We start from the raw sequence: 23,827 nt of genomic DNA on the forward strand, positions 1-23,827 counted from the left end.
ACAAATTTCTCACTTATTTCATTCAGCCCTACCTCATCGTATCTCTAAGAAACCTCAGCTGTGAATAGAATTCTATTATTTAAAGAATACTAGGATTTATTTTCCTCCAAAAACTGTTAGCTTAGAAAGCAACTGACTCTTTCTGTAGGTCATTACCATTTGGTAGTTTTTCCCACCACCATGTTGATCCTCTTAATAAATGACTGGCGGACAACTGGGATACGAATTAGCTCAGTCATTTCCAGCCTTTGGCAACAGGAGGCCAGGGCCGCTGCCCTTGGCTCTGTCAGAGCCCTAGGAGAGTACTGACGGGAGGAACCATCACTCAGTGGTGATGAGCATCATCCACTGGTCCCACTTCCACGCCATAAACTACCACTCCTGCACCAAAGTCCCTTCGCATTTTGTCGCCCTGTTTAAGTGGTAGTTGCTGATGAAGTTCAATACGACAAACACTTGTTAATCACTGCCTATAAGCAAAGCAGCGTTAAGCACTGATGGAGGTAATAAATGCAGTCCCTCCCTTCAAGTAAATTGCAAACCGGTAAGAAAACAGGATAATTTTTTTTCAAGTAGCAACATTACATCTCAGTTTATGGCAAATGACAAAAAAAAAAGGGGGGGGGAAAGAAAGGCATAAAAGCTATGAAATTTTGAAAAGAGAAAGAGAAAATTGTCCATTAAACTGAGAACTAGGAACCACCCCTCCAGGTGTTCTGAGAATATGGGATTTTCTGAGGATACAAGATTATAGAAAGGCTTCTGGGATAAACTATGCTGAAAGCATCCACAGCTTTTAGGCCGCAGAAAACCTGTCACAGTTGGGAAGTTAGCCCTCACTATTTTAGGCAGATTATATTTTTGTAACTTTCCAAATCAAAATGACAAGATTTGCACACGTTCATTCATTTTACCACTCAGTACATTTTATTAAATGGCTGCTGGAAACTGGAGCCCAGGCAGGGACCAGGCAGTGTAACAGTCAACAAGACAAGCAGGCTGGGTGGTGCAGACGTAGAAATGCAGCAATTTCGCTGCCACCGTCTGCATATGCAGGTGAGAGGCGAGGTCAAAGGAGGAACACCTCCTCCATTCTGGAGGTTTCAAAGACAGAGTTGCAGAAAGGGACACTTCTGGACTTAAAGCTCAAGCAGCAGTATTTCAGCGTGGAAAACAACAGAAACCAAAGCCCTACCTGTGCCAAGCACTGTACTCCTATGTCAGCAGACCCTCCACTTAACAGGTATCTGGCTCTAAGGAAAACCGTTTGCCCGCTAGTGAGGACAACAAGTAATCTTCACTTCCCATTATAATATTATTGATCCACAAGAATGCAGCATGCTGCTATCTAGAAGGCATTTTTTAACCCTCAGATTGTTCTAGAGATATTAAATACTTGTGCAAATTAAATCAGCCCTTGGTCAAGTAATGTGCACTGGTGGTGGCCAGCTGGTCAAGTAAGGATTTTATTTTAAATAAAAGAGAGAACAAAATTATTTGTGATCATTAGGATTTTCATGGAATTTGTTTAGGAAATGAAGTACAGTCTACTGGTAGGTGAAAAGATCACAGAGGTCTGCACACTTAGTAAACACAGCGGTGATGACCCGATTTCCAATCTGATTTAGGAACCGCAAAGACAGTCTCGGCTCTGCTCAAGGGGCCGCTGAAGCTCATTTTGGATGATCAGCGAAGTGAGGGAGGTTGAACATTCTCAGCGCAGCAGTTCAGTGAACTCAGCAGTGCCAGAGAGAGCCAAAGAGATTTGTTCGAGTTAAAGAAATGAGTATTTGGAGCTGCTTCTGCAGCCCTCAGGGGAATATTTTTCCGTTTTGCTGATATGAACTAAAAAATAAATGCATCACATTTGCCAAGGTCTCTACACAATATACAGTTGAAAGAGGCTCAGTAGATTTCATAAGGGCACATGTGATGCTTGGTGTCTGTGAACTCCTGTGTATCCATCTGAATTGTTCCCTTGCCCAACCCCATGTAAGAAATGGGGGACAGGATGGCATCTCTTCCTGCCTCTCTGGGACCCCTTCTACCAGCAGCTCTTCTGCTCTACTGACTTCTCTGCAGCATTTATCCATTCTCATGTCTCACATTATTTAAATATGAGGGATATTTGGCATGCTTCTCCTGACTTCTCTTGCGTTGCCCCTGACATATCCTCTGCAGTCACCATCTGAACTGCCTTACCGTGTGATGGTTCTCCAGCCCAGCTTCCACCCCCACATTCTGCTCCATCTGCTCAGACAACGGTCACCAATGGCCTCCTCAATGCTAAAGCGGATGGACCCCTCCTGACGCCTTGTTATTGACCTCTTGGCAGCATCTGACTGGTGATCACTCTTTTAGTCCAAATAACCTTCTTTGGCTCCTGAAATGTCCCCAACTCATTTTCTTTCCGAGATCACCAACTATTGCTTCTCTCGTTTGCTGGCTCCTTTCCCCACTCTGATAGCCCTTAAACAGTGTGGTCATTCACCTTCTTTCATCAGTCCCTACAAAGCTTCAAATATCTACTTTCACCTGGTGAGCCCCAAATACACGTTACCGGGATAGGATCATCTCCTGAGTGCTATACTTGTTAAGGCCACCTGCCTGTGCCCCAGCTCCACTGAATGTCACATAAGCTCTTCAAACTCAATACGGCCAAAACCAGCGCTGTCATTTTTCATTCTGGATTCTCTCTGCTACTTATGATTGATCAGACTCACCTTTAGGGAACGTGTTCTGTCCATCACTGAACTTTACGCATGCGTTTTGTTTAAAACCGATCTATTCTACTTACTAAATTCTAAGCTTTCTGGGGAAAAGAGCTCTGCCTTACTCATTTTTGTATCCTCGGCACCTCGCAATGCCATAATCATTTGGGAGCTCTAAACGAACGGATGGAATGAGATGAGGTCCATGACACAGTTGATTGTTTTGCACTAAAAGGATGCACATCAGAGAATGGTCCCAACACATGGTTGGAGGTGTTCCTGGCAGAACTGCTCAACGAGGGATCTCTTTTATTTCTCCTGGCAGCTCTCACAACACTGCCATGTGCCCCAGTGTCTCCATCCCAGGCAGGTACAAGAAGGCAATCCCAGGAGAACATGAAAGGAAAGAAAAGTGCCCATCAGGGTACAGCCATGAGGAATGAGTGTGTTTATAAAGGAAACAGACTCATGCTCCAGGGAGAAGGACTAGGTCTTTCTTCTTTTTTTGATATTTAACATTCAGCAGCCCGAAAGCATTCTGTGGTAATGGATAACAGCCTTGAAATATGTGAGAAGATTTTAGCATTAAGCCTTACAAATCACAAAAAAATGTCAAAAGAAATACATTTGGTTGGAAAGATAAAATTGCTGTAGGGTAACAGCAGGACTTCCAGCCTTCACAAGTTGCACACGTACCAGTGTCCAACCGCCCTTGGGTGTTTCTAGCCCATGTTAAAATAAAGAATTCTGCCGAAGATTCTAGGAGGGGGAGGAGGGGCACCTCACCCGGTCTACCGGAGGCAAAGAGAGTCCTGCCTGAGAACGTGAAACTTGAGCCAAGTTTCAAAAAGTTAACTTTGAAATTGGATGTTGTAAGCAGGAGGAAGAAGCTGTAGTAAGGCACGGGGGAGTAAATACGACATCTCATTTGGGGAACTGAGACAAGTTTGGCAGGACTTAGATTTAATGTGGGTGTATGGGAGGTGGGAGAGAGGAAAGGAACAAAGCAGGAAGCACCCTGGACGTTGTGTTTTGTAGTTTGACATACATGGTAGACAGGAGCCACAGAGGGGTTTCGAATAGGAAAGCGACATGATCAGGTTTCTATTTTAGAAAGACAATTCTGGAGCCAACATACGCGATACACTGGAGAGGAATATGCCTCGAGGCAGGAAGACAAGAAGACCATTGCCATCACTGGGCAAGAAATCAGGTTTAGGGAAAGAAGGCAAAGGAATTGATTCAACAGTAATCCAGGAAGTCAAATCACGTAGGACCTTGTGCACTGTGGAACAAACTAGAAGGCTGCAGGATGATTCCAGGGTTCTGGCTTTAGTTTCATTCAGTCATTCAGAATACAGATTCCCTAGAATTACAGATGAGTAATTTAGAGGATGTGCCCTTAAATTACTCTCATTGTGACACAGGACATCTCATGCTGTGTGACTCAGGGAGTCAGGGTCTCATAAACATGCCATCCCTGGGACAGCTGGGGGAAGGGAGAGGAGAAATAAGCAACTTGCATTCAAATAAAGATATTTTATATGTGAATATTTTTTCCACTGATTTTCAGATATTCAAATCAGGTTTTAAAATGTTTTAGCCTGTGAAAATATGACTTAACTTGAGAATTTTTAATCCTTTCACAAATCTGAGCTGTCTGGCTAGAAGGGAACATATGAGTCGTTTTTCATCTACTGACCACAGTGTTTAGGTCAGTTATTGGCAAAAACAACAAAGTATCATGTAAAAAAATTAAACTAGCGAAAATACATAAGCTATCTTGAAATAGAAAACCTGGTGGCAGAGTATCCTCCATTTCTTTGGCACAAGGAAGCTAGATGTAGCATCTGCAGAGTCTGTTCATACAGCTTTTCCAGAGATGCCTTGTGAAACCAACAATCACACTCACATGAGAGCCTTAGGAGAAGCCAGATTTCACACCTCCACCCTTCAAAGTTCTGACATAGGAAAGATCTGAAGTCATAACATCTTTAAGGGACTTTGGAGAGATATGAGATGCCACTCATGGAATGTCCAATGCCTGCCAAGGGGCTCTGCCCGGGGCGTATTCATGAAAGAAAATGACCAACAGTCATGAAAGTCTTCAGCCCTTTCAACAAACTATCTCAAGGCAACAATAGAGAGGAAAGACAATCCTCTGATTCTGTAAATAAACAAAGAACTCGCATCCCCAGAGACTCGCCCTTCTTCATAAATGCTTTTCAAATGGAGATCATATTGTCTCCAGGGAAAGGACAACAAAAGAAGAGGCCATGATACCACCCTGCCGCCATATGTCTGCTCCAGGAGAGGATAAAACTCTGAATGAGAGCCATGTGAACCAGGGACGAGAGCCCTCCCTTGGATTTACGACCAACCTGCTCTTCATTTTCACCCAGTTGAGGGCACTCATGTTCTTAATAAAATGCTTTGAAATCCTGACATGAGAAACACACAACATTATCATCGCAAAAATCCATAAAGTTCTCAGTGCTTCACCAGTGATCTCAGCGAAACCACAGAAGGAAAAACCCAATAGGCTCCCCACCTTATTTAAAAACAAGCACAGAAGAACATCTGGACTCAGAGAAAAATGGCCTCTCTTATAAATCGCTTTCCTGGTCGAAACACAGACCTTACCTGCAGTTACCTCAGTGCAACATCGCTCCCTCTGATCCAGCGCCCGAGCTCCTGACAAGGTCAAGCACACTCCATCTCAGCAGGCATCAGCTCGTGACTCCTTTTCAACAGTAACACTTTTGAAATGACTGATGCGGACACCCAGGGGTTCTTAATGGACCCGCTGCCATCACCACAATGGATGCTGTTTAAGGAGCTGTCTTTCATATTTGCTGTGCAAATCATTTCCCTACAAGTGTGGGTTTATTGATCTGAATAAACCACCCCTTGAGGTAAAGAAGGTAAGATCTTTGTTAGTCACCGGATATTTCAGTACCAATAAAGCCACACTTTGGAGAATGTGTTCTCTTTCAGGTCTGTTGCTTCTCATTTTGTTTGGTTTGCTTTGGTTTTAGCTTTGAGTCCGTTAACCCCTCTAAGTGTAGGGTTAACACCATTTAGAAAAAAAGGTCTCCACCCTTATTTCTTTGCAACCTCTTCTCAGCACCTGGTACGATGCTTGGTACAGAGCAGGCATGTTAAATGAAGATTTATTGTACTCCCAGATCCAACAATTCGCCACGTACCCAGCATTAGGACACCACATACTAACATGCTAGGAAGAGAAATTAAGAAGAATGAATAGAAAGGATCTGTATCAAAGGTTCATTTCAAGCTGGTTGAAGTTAAATAGTGCAGTTTCACTGGGCCATAATGATTATGGGAAGATATGAAAGGGAACACTGTACTGTTATCTTTGCTTTTTATTCCTAACAGTGTCTTCACATATAATGGATACTTAATAAATAATTTCTGGATGGATTTCTTTTGTCACAGTCAGTCAAAATGCAAATTCCCAATTCAAGGAAATTCTTTTCCACTATGAAAAACTGTATGTGGGGAAACTTCTTTACATGCCTCCGTCTCACAAGGGACATCAGAGATTTCCAGCATGAAATAAAATGTCTTGTCATTTTACCCATTTCAAATCTTGGTCTTCACGCCTAGAATTGGCAGAAAAAGAAAGAAAGGAGAAGTCAATCCCCTCCCTGAATTATTTTAGTTTCTTTTTTAATGGCTGATATTCCTTTTTTTTTCCATGCTGATTGTCCATCAGCAAAATATCCATTAATTAGGTACTTATACATGCTTTAAAAAATATATTATGTATTTATAGACTTCTGGTTGGCACTTTATGAGGTGGTTCAAGATAGTAGGGCAGGAAAAGATAGGGGTTTGAAAATTGGGCAGTAATAGCAACAGGCTATTAAGCAATTCTGCATAATTCTCATAGTATTTATTACATATTCTTTAGTATATGCTCAGTAATTAAAATACAATTTAACACAAATAAACCTTGAGATACACCAGAAGAATTCAGTGTGTTATACTGTTACTGGGCACATATTTCTCATAGGTGAATGTTGTCATTTTTTAAATATAAATTTTACTGAACAGCTTATATGAAGTATGTGGTGAATTTCCTGGTTCCAATAAAGTTAAATGGTTCTCTAACTACAAAGCAAAAGGAGTGTCAATATAGTGACAAATGGTTTCCTATAGTGAAGAGGGGCTGGGACCACTGCTGTTTATGAACTTGAGCTAACTAATCAGTTAGTTCACCGTAGGAGGCAACAATTCATAGGACAACTTGCTCTCTGTAGAGGGTTCTGATAAGTCCGCAGTAACTTACCTGTCATAAATGACAATAAAACTGAATTGACTTATTTGCATTTAAGCTTACTATTCCTTTACCTGATGTACCAAATTTCAATTATGTTAACATTTTCGGTCTGGGAATAATCACTATACTTTATACTGAGCCTATAAACTTGAGGACTAAGTTATCAGTAATAAATACAAGTCTGTAGTTAGGTAATAGACAAGAAATAGAAGTAATCAATTTTGATTAGTTATTTTGTTGGAATCTCCTAACATCAAAAATTAGAATAATCATACATAGATGTAAACACCCAGCTTGTAAAAGCGATTTCTTAAATTGTTTTAAAGTCATGGGCAATTTCCAACTTCTTGATACATCGGCGGGAACACTTGCAAATGTATCCAGTTTGGCATTTGTGGGAGAAAATCCCTCAGATGCAAAATTTCACTGGCTGCTCAGATACGAAAGTCATTTTGGTTTCACTTAAAAATTAACACATCCTCTCACTGACATTTAAGACCAGTAATTGGCTGTGAAGTGCCCAGTGATGCTTTTAGAGGAACTGTGGTATATATATAATGAATATAAATGTGGTCTATATGTATATCATTTTATATATATAATAATACTATATATATAAACTTTTCATTTGCTACTCTATTACATCATCCTGTTGCTGGAATGTACTGTATATAATAATACTGGAATTATATTGTATGTAATAATACTCTATTGAAAATGACTGCCTTTTTTCTCTCTTACAGACTTTAGGAAATGGTAAAATTTAAATCAAACACCCCTTTGAAATCCTAATAAAACTAGCAGTTGGAGAGCAAAGGGAAAGGATAAAAGGCTCAAGGAAGTACTCTCACACAGATTTCTCTATCCTTTCATTTTTATAGCAGCTGTGGGATGCACCTAGCCAAATTTTAATGATAAATTATAATATGGAAAGAATGAAGAAAAAGAAAGAGAAAAGCTAAGGAGGGGAAACACGGAATGCTTAAATACCTAAAGTACATACATCTCTACGTAAAATTTTGTCAGTTTTTATGAGTAAATTCAGATTGTGGAACAGTTAAGGAAAAACATCCAGATAAAAAAAGGAAATGAAAGAATCAAGCAATGGTTGGAGAACATATTACATTATCTTTTTTTCCCTTATTTTCAAATGTTAGCCTTCTCGTTCATCCCCCCAAACATTTAGAAAGGATACAGAAAATAAAACCAGCAACTGTAATCCGTCATCACGCCTTCTGACCTCTATCCCAGAAACACGCTCCAGTTGAAGAATGGTCACTTGTAGTTTTAATGTATTTGTATAAAATATATTCACTGAGCACCCACTATGTGTCAGTTTCTTAACCGCTTCAATTTCACATTACACATACCATGTTCCCTCCTGCCCAAACACACAACAGTGACATCTGGAATTCCTAATCATGAGACACAAGTGATGCTAGGGAATACTGGAACTCGTTCTATTAACTAGAGAGAGCTGACTACTTGTCAGAGTTGTAAGACGTTTTCACTGGATTAAAAAAAAAAAAGAGTGATAATAGGTGATAACCATATTCGTAATTCTCTTGCAACATAAAAAATATGCATTGAAAATTTCTTTCAGTTTATATTAATATTTAGGTGTAAGAATCCAAGGAAAATTATATGTACAAGTGTATATATGAAAGGCTGCTTTTAAGGGCTTTTGCTCAATGTAATACATTGTGTTGAATACACACTTAGAGATAAAGACACAATCTGATTGCTCTTAATGCCACTTATCAATAAAGACTGTTTTTAAAACTTGTAGTTCAATGAGGGCTAAACTCAAGGACCATATTCATTGTAAAATGTATTTAGCGGAGCTGTAATCCTATTCCTCCACGCCGCTGCCCTATAAATAGCAGTTTTGATTGCACATAATGGTGGTTTCATTTGTCAGTGAGGAAGGAGGAGAGTTAATGAGAACCTCTCAGTTTTTTCTGACCAAGGTACAGTATGAAAGAGTAATCTGGAGAACCTAAAAATGATTGGGTCCATGCAATTTACAGTATTAGCTCCTGGATGTTAAAATTAAAAACAAAACAAAACAAAACACTACTTAATCTCTAGCATTTTACCTAGGACAAAACTATGTAGAAGTTTTCAAAGAACTTTTCTCTCTGAAAGAATGCCATTTCTCATGGTTCTGAAAGCACGGCCCAAGAAAACCTTCTAGGTTAATCACTTGTGTTACTTATGCCTCAGATATTAAAAACATGCCTAAACAATGAAGAAAGGTTATCATACTACCTTCAGCCAAAGAAGGCAATCACCCAATCAGAAAACAAAGAAGAAAATGTTCACTGTTGCTTGGAATATGAATTATTATACCATTTGGGGATAGCATGATGGCAATGTGCACCAACAGTGCTAAAACACTCATATTTATTTTTACCTTGGATTTGCATTTCTGTAAAACAATCTGAAATTCTTCAAAATCTTAATACCCCTAATATTAAAATATACCAATATTCATCAGAAAAAAAACTGAAATAATAAACTATGGCAAATATATAGAGAAAATATTACTAAGTCCTTCTAATCACCCTTTTGAAGTTTTCTTTAAAGTTTTATTGATAGATGACATTTATATAAAAATTCATAGCTAGATGAATTTTCACAGAATAAACACAACATGTGCATTCGTGCTCCAATCGAGAAACAGAATGTTACCTTCATCCCAATGTGTATAACGTTTAAAAACCTAGCTCTACAAGTGCAGCCCTCAGACCAACAGCATCAGTCTCCTGTGGGAAACTGTTAGGCTAACGTGCCAGTTCTAAGATTTCATCCCAATTAGAAGGCCCAGAGATAAAGAGGCCCAGCAAGCCATATCTTATCAAAGGCTGGAGGTGACTCTCAGGCATACCAAAGTTTCAGAACCACTGGCCCAGGGAAATGCATTTTGCTATAAAATAAAAGTAGTACTTACACATATTATTTTAATGATGTAAAAACAGGCATAGAAAAAAAAAGAATGGTGGTAAATATGACAAATGATGACAGCAGCTATTCCTAGAGTGTAAAATTGTAGGTGATTTTTATTTTCTTCTTTATATGTTTTTGCATTATCCAGATTTACTGAAATGATTGTAATACTTTGGGGATATTACTGAACACATTTATTTCGGTCTTTTAAAGTATGTTATCGTCAGCTAAACCAGAAAAGTGTCTAATGAGGACACTGTACAGTTGTCTGGCCTGAACTCACTGTCATTACAATTTCTATTCTGCATACCAACATCTACATGTGGACTATATAAGAGACGAAAACCCCACCCAATTATTCTTTAAATGTTTGGAAGAATTAAAGTACATGTTCACCAACTGAATATATTGATAGCTGCACAGATGGAAATAAATATTGCCTTGCCTGAACATAGGAGGCAATCTTGAAATTGGAAGGCAAGTTAAATCCTCAAAGACTTCACATTTACTAAGCCCTTTTATTTTAAGGAGCGTGACCTTTCCAAAAGAAGCTTTTCAATTCCACTTCTCCCCCAAAGGTGAAAATAAGTAGTTCTTTCTCATAGCAAAGTGGATGTTCGATGAGGGTAGATTAAAAGAGCAATTCAAGTGCTGCAAAACACGGAACCTAACTCTGATGATGGTAAAGTAATTACAGTAAGCTGTTATCAGTGCCCAGCCCGTATCCCTCAGTCCTGCTGCTTCAGCGAGCAGGACTTTCATAAACCAGTACTGGGCATCTGTGTTTGAAGTCTTTTCCAGAAGGCTGCTCTGTTCTAGGGCTCACAGATTATAAGTGCCAAGGACTCAACATTTTGAAGAGCAGCCCTCAACCAATGACTGCTGATGTGGATGTATAAATACCTCAACTCCCCCCACCCACCTCGTGAGGTCATTCCAAAGCACACTTCTCAACGTTTCCCAGAGACTCCCTGTGGGACTATGCTTCTCTCACAAGACGGTAACACAGACGCTTCATGGGCTGCCGCCCTTCCCTGTATGACACCTCTACTTTCTGGCAGGTGTTCCTTGTACCTCCCAAATAACTGATGTGCATCCTTGTCTCAGTGTATTTCTTGTGCGATGCACACAAGTAAAGTGTTAACCTGCCGAATAATGCAGAAGACACGGTAGGTATTATTTACTATAAATCTATTAAAATACATTTTTATAAGCCATGGGGATTACATTCATTGCTCTGATTATAATTATGAATGTAATTTAACCCTGCTAATTAGACGTTGCTTCCTGAGGATCTGAGCAGTCCTCAGTTTTCCTAAAGGTTTGAACCATTATTCATATAGTGAAAGAAACATAGATAATCAAAATTATTTAACAAGGGGTATGACATGATTGTTATTATAATAACTTTAACAATAACAGAGATTGTTATAGAGGTAGACCAAATCTCATTTGCCAGCTATTAACTGCTTGGTGGCAGGATTGGGAAGGCTTTCTGGGGTCTTAGGGAAGAGTCTGTAACAAGAGACGGGTATTATAAAGGCTCAGGCAAGTGGATATGTAAAACCAGTTTAGAAGGATTTCAATATTTTAATAATCAGTAAGGCCTTACTGGTGCTTACCAACTGAAAATTAACACATCCAAAGAAAGATCTTGAACACCATATACATGAATATCTTCTTTTTGTAATTAAACAATCTAGCATTATTTCCAATGGGATCAATACAGTTAGCATGTAAAATAACTTCCAAGAGGCACTCTGTTCTTGGGAATCACATTGTCAAGGAAAACAAGCATGAAGAATATGGATAATTTAAAAATAAAATATAGAAATGCTTTCAATCCAGCAAAATGACTATCAACAAAGAGAAAATCCTCCTGGTGCTGTGAATGTAAACTCCTGAATATACATGAATATAACATGCCTACTGAAATACAATCACCCCCTGATTGGAATGCCTCTTTATTTATACTACGCTATCAACACACAAGGAATTCACCCTGTGTCTAGTGCTGAATAAAAAAGGTGAACAGAAATACACAGTTGCTAAAAAAGGTTTGTAATCTCCAAGTACTACAAGGGAATTCAGAGGCCAGTAGTTGGTTAAGGCTGAAATATGATGTGAGTGGCCATTGTTATCAAAATGATTCCCTATAAATTTGAGCAATTAACTAAAGTGTGAAAGATGAGACTGCATGAAAAAAAAATACTCTTTCTACCATAGTTGTACAGAAAAGAGGAAAGAAAAAAAAAAGAAGAAAGGAAAAGACAACTTTGCCTTGAAAGACACAGGATTTACAGTTTTTAACAATATTTTATAAGCCTCAAGAACAGCTTCTTATCTAGAGAGAGAGAAAAAATCAAATTGAAATGAACTCTTCCTGAACTTATACAAACAGATAATGAACAAAATGTTTTCTGTATTAGATTTTAACACAGGCTATTTAAAAAGAATATTTCTGCATCTGGAAAACATAACATCTCTGAACAAGAGATGGTTTTTTCCCAGTCCCCAACCATTCACAGTGAGAACTTACGTGTCACTAAAACAGAGCACTATCTAGCAATCACAACCGAGCACGATCAGCAGATTTTCCTTTATGCTTTGATGGTAAATCATGCATTTAAATAATTTTCCACAGTCGACCTTAGATGCACAACATCGGATAAATCATCTTTGCGCCACGACACTGACATCATTGATCCATACGTGCCTTGCTTTTATTGATTATTCAATTAGTGTTTTCTGAATAATGGAACAAACACCTGCTAATTCACCATCCCCAAAATAAAAGCTACTATGTAGAGCATAACTTACATCTAATTACATGGTTCCTCCAATGGCACATCCCTCTTGGCTCTACTATGCAAGATAGCTGTCATCCAAAATTCTGGGTTCATCACTTCTTAGCTTTCCTTTGAAAATAATTTGCTGCATTTTTCTGCACGGTGTGTTAGTTTGCTTCAGTTCTTTTTAGAGTTATGAAAAGGACAGCATGCTACCTATAATTTGTGGGGACTCATTTTTTTTCCTATAATATTATAATGCTGTGATTTTTTTATGCTGTCACTTGTTGCCATAGTCCATTCACTTTGACTGTTGATAACATGGTGTGAATATGCAATTTATTAATTCGTCCTCCAGTCAGTGGGCATTTGAGTCCTTTCCAGTTTTTCACTATTGAAATGGCATTATAGATATTTTTGTATATGTGTCCTTTGTAAATGTGCAGGGTTTTCTCTTTATTGGAGATTTCCCCTGAAGTGGAATTTGCTGAGTCACCGTGGACTGAATGATCAACTTCAGGAGACAATGCCCAATTACTCTCTCACCAGCAATGTGTTAGAAATTCCATGGATCCATCTTCTCCTTGAAAAGTATTACTATGTGGAAACATTGGCTGACCTTGCTTTCCCAGTGTGAAATACAAAATATGTGAGATTAAAACAGCATTAGCGGTGAGAGAAAAATTTGCATTTATTATAAAGCCATTAGTATTAATTAAATTACAGACCACAAAATCATAATGTAATTATAACTAAAATGTTTAACTTTTTGGATTGATCTGTCTATTTCATTTCCATCTAACCAAATAACTTATGAGTATATATTGTATAAACTAAATTATCATGCAAATAACAATATAGCTATTATTTTGAAAAGCACAAAATTTACAAAAATTCTCAATTTATCAAGAGAGAATAGATTTTATCCTGCTCTGTTCTTCTATAACACTTCATTCACCAGTAGACAAAGCATCTTCCTCAAGCTCCTTCTCTGATATCTCTCCTTCCACACACTTGAGAAGGTCATTGTGTCTCACACGTCTAATACTATCTTCTCTGACTCTCACACTAAATTATTTCCCTAAGAAATCCTATCCAGTTTCACTGGCTTAAAATACCATTTGCATTCTTGTGAATGATGCTTTTTGCCTCCAATCCCAGTCTCTCTTCTGAGTTCCAGATCCCAGCTTCCATTGACCTGTTGGACAAAATCAATACCTTATCATACACTTGAGGGGAGTAGACAATGTGAAGAAAGACTTAAAAAACAAATATACACACAAATCACAATTATTGTAGGAAAAAACAATCGGTACTCGTCAACCTATAGATAAATGAGGTTCTCCTCAAGCTCTGCAGGGTGGCCACTCCCACCATGCCTGTTTGGAGGGGTGTAGGACAGGCATCCAGACCCTCGCCACTGTCTGCTGCCTTTCAGGTCACACGGCAGCCACTGTCTCTCTGCCCTCCTCGCCTTGCCATCACCATCATCACCGTCGGTACTCCCTTACTGTGTCTTGTCAGAGAGAACAACTCCCAGAAAACCACCAAGGTGGGAGGCAGGGAGTGAATGCCAGCATCCTGCATCCTGAACATTAAGAAAGAGTGCTAGGTGCTTTCTTTTGACGCTGCATACTGGTCACTGAAGCTTTTCCTACACTTGACTGATCCCAAATATCAGAGATGCACTGGTGAGGAGGAGGAGGATGCCATTTTTGACCTAGCAGAGCCCCAGAAGATAAATGCTATCTAGACCATAGGAATGATTAGCCCTGGTCACCTTCTCGGCTGTAGGTCAAAGAAGGGAAAGGGACAGGCATTCAAGCAGACAAGGAAAATACACACATTCTATCTGCTGACAAATCGGGTGATTCTGGAGAGATGGCTCCTTGTTAGAAAACAGGATGAAAGGAAAAAAATACTAACAGGGCTGGAGAGGGAAAACGTCACTGAACAAGGGAAAGCTAAATCACCTTGTCCTGAAATACTCAGGAACAGTATGGAAAGTATTTATTACAGGTAACAGAATAATATGTTAGATAATTTTTTGTTAGTCTCAGTTGAATTCAAGAATCAAAAAAAATGAAAGCGCAAACTGATTAAATACAAAACAGGGAAAATAACAGGATGTCATGAAAAGGGAGAAGGGTGAGATTATGAAAGACTGCAGATAAACTAATATTAAACATCAGATTAAAGTTGCATTGGAGAATTTAAAGTGTGTCATATGATTTATGAGCAGGCCTCCTAAGGGACCTACTAAAAGGAAAATTTCATGGTGCAGATGTAGAGAATGAAAAATAAATAAGAACATAAGCAATTCAATCAATAAGCTTGATACTTCTGAAATTAAAAATATCAAACTATTTCATAAAGACTAAGCAGCTGGAAGTGAGAACAGAGGCAAACAGAAAATCTTGATGAGCAAAAGAGTTTTCAAATTTTGGTGCAGACATTTGTGACTGGTTAAAAGAACAGAAAGCAATCATTTATGGAACAGGAAAATAATAAAGAACTTTCCAATTTACAAAGGGAAAAATGAAATGGACAGAAACGTAATCAAAGCAACAAAAATCAAGAAAATAAAAAAAAAAGAGGGAGCGATGTAAAATAAGTAGTGAAGTAAGATGGAAGGTATCCCAGCAAGAATACACTACACTAAATGTGAGTGGACTGAATTCGCTAAGACAAATCACTGGGTAGGTCAAAACTAAACACAGTTAAATGCTGTTTATCTGATACTACTTAAAATGAAGTAATGAAGGAAGGTTGAGTGTAGAGGGCGGACCAAGATATAGCAAGCAAATACAAAGAGAGAAAACAGAGCAGGTAATATTAACACTACACACAGATGGAATTTCAGGTTAAAGGCACAGTACAGGACAAAGAGGAAGACTGTGTAATGATAAAGTCACAGATAAAAGAAATCTCACAGACCTATGCACATGTGTACCATACGTTATCACAACTAAATACATAAAGCAAGAACTATTAGAATGCAAGACAGGCTTTAGAAAGTGGCAGTGTAGTACAGCTTGAGATTTCCATAATCCCTCTCTCAGAACTAGACAAATGTGGTAAATAAGAATAGTAAGGACGTAGAAGAATTGACTAATAAAATCAGCACAGTTGATTAGTGTCCACATGGAGAGGACCTCACGTTTTTCTAACAAGAGAATGTGTAATTTTTCGCTGTTCATGAAGTCTTAACAAAATAGTCTGTAACATTTGGTCACAAAGAAAATCCTGACAGTTGTTTACAAGTTGGTATTTTACAGGTCTCTAGGTCTGATCATAATCCAATAAAATCAGAACTAAATAATTAAAGTTGATCTAGAATAATCCAGAAGTGTACCTCATTAATCATACATCATGTATTTATTTATCAAGTGTAATCATAGAAAATACATGGCATTTCAATTAAACACAAAAGAATTAATTATTTAATAAATGATACAACTGTCTATCCACCTAGAAGAAAATAAAACTGGAAATCATACAAATATAATTTCCAGATAAAACTTTTTAATGTAAAAAATAAAATAATAAAATTCATGCAAGAAAATACATTCTCATTCAATTGAAAAACCCAGGGGAAAAAAAAACAATATGCAGAGCAAAAATATCAAAAGCAGAAAGTTAATCAATAAATGATACATTTTCAAAAAAACAATTGGTAAAGCAGATAGCCACAGGACTAATATTTAAATTTTTAGGGGTATTATTTCTTATGTCAACAAGAAAGCAAACCAATGGAATATTAAAAACAATTAACAAATAAATCTTAATGACTGAAAATATATGATAAGACACTCACAGTCACTAATAGGGAAAGCCAATGAAAGGAATCAGATATCTTTTTATAGTCTTCAGAGTGGCAAAACTTAAAAGACTAAGAACATATACTGTAGGCGAGAATGTGAGAAAATAGTACAGTCAGACTATGAGGTGTTGGCACTTTTTTGAAATCAATCTAGCAACATTTTGTAAAATCAAGCATTGGTATATCTTTTGAGCCAGCAGTCTCATTCTTGGTACTAAATCTCCAAGAAAGAAAATCCCAAGGGGAAATACAAGTACTTAAAGGAGAATGGCTGAATAATGCTGCTGGAGCCACAGGGAATAATACGCAGCTACTAAAAAGAATGAATGTGAGCTGCAGTAATTCTTCTTCCAGAAATTTTCAAGAGGTATGTTCAAGCAAAAAAAGCAAGATACAGAAGAGTGTATAATAAACAAACAGTAACAATGGAAACCCTGTAGGTGGAGGAAAATGTGCAAGCCACGCATTCTAGATGTTAATGTGAGTTATTGGGAAGAGGAAGGGGCTGGATTAAATACACTGGATGCTTTCTCACTCAGTGTGGATAACAAAAATTACAGGTCTGTGATCCGATTCAACGACATTTTTTAAACTATCAAAATGCAGGCAATAAACCTGCGTGCATTTAAAACATGCTGCTCAAAACCAGTCACATAACTTCATTTATAAAACAAGTGTGAGTATTTCATTCTCATGAGAAGAGATTTCTTAAAAGACAGAAGGATTTACTTTCAAAAGTCCTAGCACACCCTCTATTGGTCTGGAAAATTAAGTGGGTAGGGAGTTTTTTGTCCTAGAGTCTAGAAGTCCTGCAATCTTTTGTTGTTTATTCTTTTTTTCTCTCTCTGACTTCTTGTCCTTTACTCTCCCTAAGGATGAAATTAATGGTCAGCTGCACCTGTCCATCTGATCTAGTTGGTTAATTCAGGATTAAAATTCACTTATTCAGCAACACTGCAACCCCTGTAGCTCTACAAAGACAGCAATAATTCCAATTAAAAATGTACCTATTCTCTATGTACTACCTAATCCATATACAACCTTTGAAAAAAGATAATTAATGCTGCTTCTTGTCTCTGGGTTTTCAGTATCTCTGTTGATAATAGCTTTGCTTTTAATCATTTGTTCCTATTAAAAAGCAGACATAGGCAGAAAGAAGGGGGAGAAAACATTATTTGCGTCTCTATAGAGAAATTGCTTGGAAAGCTATCAAAGTTTCTTTAGACGATTTAAATTAGGGAGGGTAGCTTTTGCAGGAAATGAATGTGAGACAACAGATGAGGCTGGGAAATTCACCGTGGATATTTTTTTGTTTTACATTAGGGTGCCCGGTGCATTGTGGGTATGTGCTTGCATGTGGGCATGTAAACCCTTACGCGTTTAAAAGGGTTCGAAAATGCATATGCTTTAAATATAGAAATCTCCAAACTGATATTTTTTAGTAGCTTACAGCAATTCCAGGCTCCCTTGAGTGAACACGCCTCTCAATAGAATATATCCAGAGTAATCTTGATTTACAAGCATAGTCAAATAGTAAATATTACCCCAAGAAGTCTCACAAAGAAAACAGGCTCCTCGTGTTTCAGATCTACCTGTACCTAAAAAGTAGGTTGTACTAAACAGGGAGAGAGTCTTGGTTATTTCCTTAAAAGCAATTACTTTTATCCAAGCTGAAACCAACCAACTCATCAATTAGGTAGTATTTCTCTCTTCATATTTGGTAATAAATCTCTCTCTACTTTTACATTGTTAATGTTTTTGTGTTATTTAGTTTTATTTCTCTCTCTTGTAAAAAAAAATTATGATTAGAGTTTATTTTCTTATCCTACTAATCGTCTTTTTAATGGAATTCTAAGCTGTTTGTCCTGACAGTATTTGATGTCTAATCTTAATTCTGAAATCTTATTTTTTGTTTACTATTCTACTCTTCTTTCATATTTTCTTTAGTTACATGAACTGTGATTTTTGTTTTTAGAGATTTGCATTACTATCTAAGGATTTTGAAATATTCACACTCTTGGCTTTTTTAAATTTCTATGGGAGACTCAAAGTTCTTCAAAAGTATGCATTTTGGGGGTTCTCAAAGTCAAGCATGAAACAATCTTTTGATACTGCCAATATAAATCTAGGTATTTAGGACAAATCTACTTTCATTTATCATAGCCTGATATTCCTTTTATTATTATAATCTGGAACGTTTAGCATTCGCAAGGACTGCTTTTGGTATTCAACCTAATTTTATTTTTAACTGACTTAAATATCATTTCAAATAATTTATTTTATGACTCTGAATTTTTACTTTGGATTCTTTTTTCCTTTGGCTACAGTGTGCCTCCATTTTCCTGGAAAATTTCCTGAAAGAATACCTTGCTTTGCCTCCAAGCCTAAAGCTTCTGGGTACAGGTGTCCTGTGGCACATCTTTTCTGCTCCCAGCCCTGGAGCTGCAGAGTTCTATTTTCCTAGATATCTCAAACTGCAGGGAAGTGCAAAACCAATCTGATTTTTGTTCCCTTGTAGGAATTTTATCCAGATTAACTATAATTTTTTTTTCCTCCTACTTGGAGGAAAAAAGAAAAAAAAAAGGATCGTAGTATTTTGAGGCATGGGTCTCCTTTTTCATCATTCTTCTCACCTAAAATGTGAGCATTTCTGAACGTGTGTGTTCAGGTTTCTTTTATTCAGAAATATTTTTATTTCATTACATCTGTTATTCTTTCTTACTTGTTCTGGTTTCAGGAATTTCAAACATTCTTAAAGAATAGAAACTAAATACACATAGGCAAGTAGGGATATTCAGTTTAATTACAGACGTCAGTTTAGAGTAAGTTAACATACAAACTGTATTGTCAACCTGAAGATCTATTTAATCCAGAACTGGTAGCCTATCTGCCACAGTTTCAATATTTTGAACGTCTAGATTCTTTCTGGCTGGACTCTGAGTTTGACCCAACTTCCTCACTAACTGCCAACTAGCCCATGTGGACGGTCTCCGCTTTAGGGTTCAAGAATGCTCTTATCTGGTGCCTCGACTTTGACATGTCAACAAACAACCATTCTTTCTTTATTCTGGACCTTAACCCTAGACCCCAAATGTCATCATTATCTTGTCTTATCCTTCAATTTCATCTTATTATAAAATTTGCATAACCCCAAATTCACTTCTATAGAATCATACACAGAATGTCTATCTAATTTGGTGCAATATCATTGATTACAGTTATAAATTATGAAAGAAATATGAGTAAACATAGGAGATACATAAGACTGTCATGGCTCTCATGTCACTACTGTGACTGGACACAAGGTTCTAAGCTGCAGGTATGATGTTGATGTTTTTACAGGTGATATGTCAACACAGATAAATATCAAATCTTTCCAACTTTGCCCACCTCTCTTGCAATTGCGAGGTGATAAAAAGCTGAAGCAGTGTTGAGAATCACACTTCCTGCTTCAGACAACAGAAGAGTACTGCAGACTTTATAACTGGATGAAATCCCTCCCACTCAACATCTTACCCTCTATCTGCAGGCAGTTCCATCAAAGCTCCAGGAGCTGTGATGAGATATCAAGTCGCACCATGAACCTCTGCTATGAGTCCCTGTTTTAAACTTGCTATGCCTGAAAATAAAAGTCATCCTATTCTAGGGGTTCTTCATTTTCCCAAATACTCACTTTGACCTCCAATTAGCTAACTTTGTAAAGTCCTTGAGAATGGGCACTTTGCTATTTACCCACAACGCCCATATCAGGGTCTTCAACACAGCATTTGCTCAACAGAGAGTAAAGAATGAATGAATGAATGAATGAATGAATGAATGAAACAAACAAACAGTTGTTGATCCGGATTCCTACCCATCTTTTATCCATGTATCAAAAGTAAATTCCTCTGTTGAAGTGAATTTAAGTTGAAACTACGGTGCAGACTTCTTCGTACTTAAAAGCGTCTATAGCAGGGACATACTCTTTCTCTTTGTAACTGTGCTTGGTTCTTTGGAGAAATCTCTCTTGAGAAACACCTCCCTCGGGTGTATGAAAAGCCTTAATAGACTTGGCACCACTTCCCCGAGCCAAGTATAGTAGCCCTGACTACTCTGGTTGCTGTCATCGCCCTCAAGACAATTACTGTTCTATTTTAACCTCAGTCCTTTCAAGCACTTTGGAATCTGAGATAACTAGAGTTACTTGATGTATTGAAAACTGCCCAAATTCGACTTTCTCTTTTGTTCTTATTCCTTGGTTCACTGAGAACATTGTATCCCGCCTGTCTCTCTCTTTCCCCCATGAGATCTGAGATGACTTGTCAAGGAAGAACAACAGTGAGAAGAATAATTAATGATCCTTTGATGCCTGCCAGCTCTGAAGAGGCCCTTACCTGTGGGCTTTTGAGTGTTCTGTAATTACCTGACAGTTTCCACTGCTTGCCTATCTTGCCAAGTTTCCATATTTCCCTCTGATCACGGCAGACGGTGTAGATCTCTTCTGAGTCTCCACTGCACTACAGCTCGGTGTATTCAAGTAAATCTTCTCCATTCAAATGATCCCAGCACATGTACAACATGCTTCAGAAGCATCCAGTTTTGATGGTGTGCGGAAGGCTTCCTCCGAGAGGTTTGAGATAACCACAGACGTCCTGTGGGATCTGTTCTTCTGTCTTCCACTTCAACATACAAAGGGATTTAGAAACTGCTCCCTGAACCAGACATCACTTTTCCTCCCAAATAAACTCATAAGTCTTTCACACCATCTTGCTGTAAGCTGGGCCACCGAGGAGGAAATAACTGTGTTCTACAAAACTTGGCTATTACTTTTTGAAAGATAAATGATACATAAATACATAAAGAATAGGGCTGGGGCTAAGTATGAACTTATATAAAATATGTATGCCAGGGCCTTGCTGGTCTCACAGGAGTTCTTCACATGTCCTGTGTTCAGCTCTAGTTATGACTGAGGAGCAAGGCTCCACACCAGTAGAACAAGAGCGTTAAGTGTGAGGACACGGAGGTGGACTGAGACAACAGCATCTTCTGTCCTCAAGTGATTATTATTTATTTGGGCAACTTAAAAGGCCACTGAAAAAAATCACTGTGACTTTTGCCCACCTCCTGATCTTCAAGGAAAGGAGAGGGTCTGGAGGCTGAATTAATCGATGGCTGATGGCTTAATCAATCATGTCTACATAAGAAGGCTTCCACAAAGACCCAAGAGGACAAGGTGTGGGGAGCTTCCCGGTTGGTGAACACAGAGAGACGCTGGGAGAGTGACGCATCCAGAGACTGCGGAAGCTCTGTGCCCCTCCCCGCACACCTCGTCCTCTACGTCTCTTCCTACATCTCTTCCGGTTGTTCCCGAGTTGTTTGCATCCTTTCCTAATAAAATAGTGATGTAGCAAGTTTTAAAAAAAATCACTATGACATTGTTTCATTTTACTTGAAAAAAATGATAAATGGATCAATTTCTTCCATGAAAGTAATTATTTTTCTCAATGTTTTTTAATCTAAAGAAAGATTTTTGCCAAGTAACTTTTTTTTTTCTGGCAATACTATTTTCATGAGCAAAGAGGTTTTTATCAGAAATTCTGTTTTGGGAAGTTTCAGAAGCTTCAGGGATAAACTTTCCAATACAAAGTGGACTAAACATTCCATGTCATAAAAACCACAGAACGGGGTGGGCAGATAAGGCATTAAAGAGTTTGTTTTGAGCTAAATCACCCCAGGAAGATATTTTTCAATTTCCAGAAATCTTTGGGGAAATTACGTCCCAAAGACCCCCTTTAATTCAGGGCTATCATATCCCATTGTGTAAATTGCTGCACAACTTAAACAAATGTCCATCAATTAGACCACTAGGCGGTATCAACACGGTGGCCTCCAATCCATATTTATCATTTTAGAAACCTGAAAGAAATAGTTTATTCTAGGAGAATTGAATCTTTCCCTCCTAAATCTTATTCAGAACACCAGCCCCTTAAATAGATAAAAGCACAATTGCTCTGTTGGAAATGTAGGTGGGGAATCCCAGGGACCCACCCTTTCCAGCTCCCTGGGAGGGATTTTAGATCTCTATGAAAAATAGCTCAAAAGTGGTGTCTTAAAGCAAAAAGTTTGTATAAGGAAGAGACATATTTTCCAAGATTAGTTGAAGTCATGGAAGGTGGTTCGACAGAAGAGCATCAACCTGGACATCAATAAACCACTTCAAATCTGGCTGTGGCTGACCCGCAAAGTCCTGAGTGAGTCTCCCCTGTTCCAGGAAGCTGGACCAGACAAATGAGAGTGGGACGAGCCTCTTCCGAGCCATGGGTTCTTTGGGAATCTGAGAAAAACGTTGTAGATCATCTCGCTTTACCCTGTCAAAGCCACACAGACCCACAGTTAGGCTTTGAATATCTAAGATCTCCCGAGCTCCACGGGCACCTACCCTAGGGAAACATAAGGTCATTTGGATCTTGCTGTTGTTCTAACATTTTTCAGAGCATCTTTAAGTGATTTTTAAAGTTTAACAAGGAACGTTACCCGGCATTCTGTTTGCTTCCCTACTGGGTCAGCTGGATTTCCTCTGCTCCATGGGTACAGAATAAGATTACACGCCTAGCTCTAAACAGAATGTTTGCAAACTTTGCTCCCTTCAAAAAAAGAGGAGGGGGGATTCTAACGAGTATAGGTCAGTGCAATCATTTCCCCTCCTGGAAACATGCTTTACAAAGCAAGTCCTTCTGAAGTGAAGACACTAGATCACATCATGCATGAAACAACACTGCCCATCAGAGGAGACATTACCTGCAGGTCTGCCGTTGATGGAAGTCCAGCTGGGTCCCTTAAACTGGACAGAAGGCTGAAGATGGCCACCAGCCCTTTCAAATATTAGGCAGTTTCTGCAAATATTAGGCACTTACTATTCCTTGTTGAAAAAGGAATGACCAAGGCGTAATCTGCACCCCTTCTGTTCCTTCTCAATTCCAAACAATATTATCGTTTATAATTCAATTCTTGATAGTGATGGAAAACCAGTTACTTCTGACCCCAGCAGTGTCCAAATTTCTAAATGGCTGAAACTGATATTTTTCTTTTTCTGCATTCTTCTGCTCACTAACACTTTATTTTGCCTCTTCTAAGACATTGATAAAATTCTAACTTGCGTGTGAATCCTGTACATATACTTGGAAAATGTACATTCCTGGAGAGCAGGAACTGGACTCCAAATGACAAATAGTTTCTTCTCTTCTGTCAACTTCTATTTATCAATTGGGTG

Source organism: Camelus bactrianus, chromosome 24 (genome assembly GCF_048773025.1).
Source record: "Camelus bactrianus isolate YW-2024 breed Bactrian camel chromosome 24, ASM4877302v1, whole genome shotgun sequence".
Classification (NCBI taxonomy): domain Eukaryota; kingdom Metazoa; phylum Chordata; class Mammalia; order Artiodactyla; family Camelidae; genus Camelus; species Camelus bactrianus.